The following is a 4,368-nucleotide window of genomic DNA, read 5'->3' as shown; positions in this document are numbered from 1 at the left end:
TCAATCCATAGTATTTCTGTTTTGCCATTTATGCTCTGTTTTTATTAAAAGCAATATAATATAATATAATATAATATAATATAATATAATATAATATAATATAATATAATATAATATTAACTGTGCTGAAAGCATTTCATTATATATAATTGATAATAGCAGGTGTAAATCATCAAATGGTACAGATGAGCAGGGCATATATACAGGTGAGAGCAGTAGATTGCAGTAGCCTGCTGTATTATGCACATATTATAACCTGCCGAAAATTGCACCATACAAATTGCATTTAACACTGATTTTGTTAGTTTGCGCTGGTACGAGATTTGCATAATTCCTTTTGTGAAATGGATGCTAATCTAACAAGTGCAAAAAAAAGAAAGAAAACTATACTAACGGCTTCCGCAATTCATTCTTTCCCAGTGAACACCCTCCAGCGACTATCAACTCTACTGTTGTGAGGAAATATTATCTCTATCCTTAGTCTTACACAGTCTGACTTTAAAAATGATGAAGACACATTCACTTTTTCTACTCGCAATGTGACTGTAAAATTGGATGGTTTATTTTAATGAGCTTTCCAAAGACTGGTTTCAGTGGGCTCTGGAGTCTGCAGGAGTGGGTTTTATCATGAAATACCACAACAATAATGCATTAAGACTCAGATTAACACATTACACTCTAGACATGATGTTCTGAGAGTGAACAGCTCTTCAAATTCTAGAGGATGGTGACAAATTGTAAAAGACTGGGAAGGAAGCTCTTCTTTTAATTGATCCTTCTTTATGTGCATTAGTGCATACATGTGTAAAAGCCACGTGGGCTCAACCTAAAATAACACCGTGACACATGCTGATAAAGAACACACTGTGAATGTAACAGCAGCAGTTATGAATGATGCTGTGACTACAGCAAGAAATGAACAAAACAGAACACTCTTACCAGGACTGATGAGGAAAACCTGCTCTTAATGGATTCAAATGTCCAATGAAAAGCAGGAGCAAAGAATGTGTGACTGCATCAGATAGATTGATTGATATCAATAAGTGCATATATAGAGACGAGTGAAGCCATACATTGAGTAGAAATAAATGGGAGTCAGTCCATGCTATTGAAGGAACTGCATAGATGTTACTGATATATTGCAGGAGAGCGTCAAATCCCACATGGAAAGAACCTATATAAACATATATGTTTTAATATATGTTTTGATATATGTTTTTAATATATGTGACATATATAAAATTGGCCGTTTTCCTATATTATATGTACATATATGCACATATATGCACCTACATGTTCACCTATATATGCTCACCTATATGTTCACATATATATGCACCTATATGTTCACATATATGCACCTATATGTTCACCTATATATGCACCTATATGTTTACCTACTATATATTAGTAAAATTATTAAAATCCATAGCTACTAGGCCTACACTGTAAAAAAAAAAAAATCCCGTATACAAACGGTAAATCTCTGGCAGCAAAGTTTCCAGACGGATTCCGTTAAATTACAGCAAATAACCATTTCACAAAATTACAGGCAAAAACAGTGAAAATACAGAATTGACTTTACAGTCAAAATTTATTAAATTACAGTACATTACTGTTGATAATGGCTTATTAAACCGTGGAAAAACGGATAAATGATGTCAAATTACATTTAAAAAAAAACATTTAACTTTCAAGTTAAACTGTAAATTTAGGGTTTTATAAAGTTATTTTATAATAATGCTGTCTATCTACAGTAATTATCTTTTAATATATAGTTTTTCCTGTGTATAATAACTATGAAGTTATGTATAAAAATGCATTAAATACATAAATTCAAATTCAAAGTTTGTATATTTACAGTTAAGGCATTTCCAATTTCACAACTTTGACCAATCTCTAATTAAGTACTTAATAATAGCAAATGTACAGTCAATTTCTGTTAAATTAATTAAACGTATAAGTACAAAATACCTGCACATTTACAGTATTACTCATTAAACAAACACTGAACATCAAGATATGTGAATGATAGGAAATACAATCTTAGTATATAATTTAGAACATGTAAAAATATCTACATTAAAAGGCAATTGCTGTATGCCTTTATACTCTAATATAACTTATTTTACACATTTACAATTACATTTTATCCAAAGTGACTTAAAAATTAAGAGAACAATAGAAGCAACAAGTGCAGTGACAAGTCCCAGTTAGTGTAGCACAGTATACAAGTTTATTTATTTATTATTAAAACAAAGATTTAGTATTATTGGGTCAAGTGTTTATGAAAAGATGGATCTTTAGCAGTTTCTTGAAAATGTGTTAAGTTGGGCAGGTCATCCCACCAGCAGGGAACAGTCCAGGTAAAGGTCAGTGAAAGTGGTTTTGTGTCTCTTTGGGATGATGGCACCACAAGGCGCCGTTCACTTGCAGAACACAAGCTTCTGGAGACACATAGATCTGAAGCAGTGAGTTTAGGTCTTGCTGCAGCATCTGGATCAGTTGCAGAGGTTTGACTGATGCTGGAAGGCCTGCCAGGAGAGCATTACAATAGTCCAGTCTGGATAGAACAAGAGCTTAGACAAGGAGTTGTGTGACTCCGACAGGAAGGGCCGGATCTTTCTGGTGTTGTATAAGGCAAATCAGCAGGATCGCATGGTTTGGCTGAAAGTGAAACCATAAGCAGTTTTGTCTTGGCAAGGTTGAATTGAAGGTGAAGGTCATTCATCCAGCAAGAATTTTCCATCAGGTAGGCTGAAATGCGAGCAGCAACCGTCAGATCCTCTGGCTGGAATGAAAGGTAGAGATATAGGCCTATGTCATTATAAGTGATAGGAACACCCATGTTTCTAAATGACAGAGCCTAGTTACAATACAAAAAAATAATAATAATAGATGGGTGGAATCTAACACAATCGTGGTCTTACTGAAGCAAAACCAAACCTTGTGCAGCTCCAGTGGCCTCACAAGGATCAAATGAATATTCACATGGGAAAATATAGTATAAAACAAATTAAATTTTCTGCCACTTTTAGTGCAATCATATGGAATCAGAAGACTCGGCCATTACAATATTTTAAATTACTTTTTCCCATACCTTGTTTGCCATGATCATTCTGCTTTCCACTTGACCTGAAATCACAAATATATATATATATATATATATATATATATATATATTTTTTTACAACTCAGTATTACATTTGCATATGTCAGAATATGTTCCACTGGGACAATGCAAAACCTCAACTGACGTGTTGGCAAGCATGCAGCCAGAATATGGAATTTATCATGTGGTGTTCATATTCTAGCCTCATGTGTTTTCCTGTATCAACAACAAGTACAGTATTTACTGAATTCGTTTTCTTAACGGTCTTGATAACCACATTAACCCTTATGAAAATTAACTATGGTTTAACCAAAAAAAAAAAAAACCTTGGTAACGTTAGGCCTATTTGTAGTATAACTGTGGTTATTAAAAATGGTAATAAAAATCCGCCAAAAACGTGGTTACTATTTTTTAAGAGAAGAGTTTTCAGCTTCCAGACAGTGTTTAAAAATGTCCCGCCATTTAAGAGATTGATTTACTGACAGATACTATCGCGTATTAACAAAGATTTTATACACAATTAAACGGACTTTATGTATAACAAGTCTACGAAAGCTTGTTTTAGGTATTTTTTTGAGGTGTGGGTTCAACTGATTTTTCTTAAAACAGATGGAAAATGTAAAGATGCATGCTACATTTTCAGTGTTTTGCCTCCAGCTCATCATTTAAAATGCTAATGTTAGCTTGAAAACTGTAACGTAAACTTAACACAAATGTAATATAAAATATCGTTCACATGCAGACTCTTACCTCAGCCGGTGATCGGTTGGCATGATGTCCGCTGTGACGAACCAGGCTCACTAAAAAGGGTGCTATTTCCGAAGAATCCAAACTGACAACAGCTAGGGCTCCTGCTCACGGCTGCTCTCGACGAACACGATTGCTTTGAATTATGAGGTGTCATATTGAACCCCTGTTAATCTCACAATCCACTTCAGGAGAGTAGACTGAATTCAAATCTCCCACTTGCACTTGATACAGATCCAAAGTCGACTGATCAGCTGACCGTTGTGGGCGAGACTAAACAGCGGAAACGTAATGGCGGCGAATTTGAATCTGCGTCATCGCGTGCGCGCGCGCGCGCACACACACACACACACACACACACACACACACACACAGACACACACACACACACACACACACACAAAGACCTGAATGTGCAGCAACGGAGATTTAGAAAAATATTAATAAAATATACATGAAATTATGGGAGAATAAGACAATGAAATAATGATCAAAATGAGCATCTATTT

At 34.8% G+C, this 4,368-nt stretch overlaps 1 long non-coding RNA gene across 1 annotated transcript; it reads right to left on the bottom strand.

Annotated features, from left to right (window-relative positions):
- Positions 1-1,635: 1,635 nt before the first annotated feature.
- Positions 1,636-4,109, bottom strand: LOC309505355. Its single transcript, XR_014208399.1, has 3 exons — positions 3,863-4,109; positions 3,101-3,135; positions 1,636-2,791 (listed from the first exon to the last, which is right to left on the bottom strand). It is a non-coding gene; the product is annotated as an uncharacterized lncRNA (long non-coding RNA).
- Positions 4,110-4,368: the final 259 nt, after the last annotated feature.

The sequence above is a fragment of the Leuciscus leuciscus genome, assembly GCF_965113295.1.
Source record: "Leuciscus leuciscus genome assembly, chromosome: 8".
NCBI lineage: Eukaryota > Metazoa > Chordata > Actinopteri > Cypriniformes > Leuciscidae > Leuciscus > Leuciscus leuciscus.
Note: the sequence above shows the minus strand (reverse complement) of the source record. Positions and strands in the feature narration are given on the sequence as shown.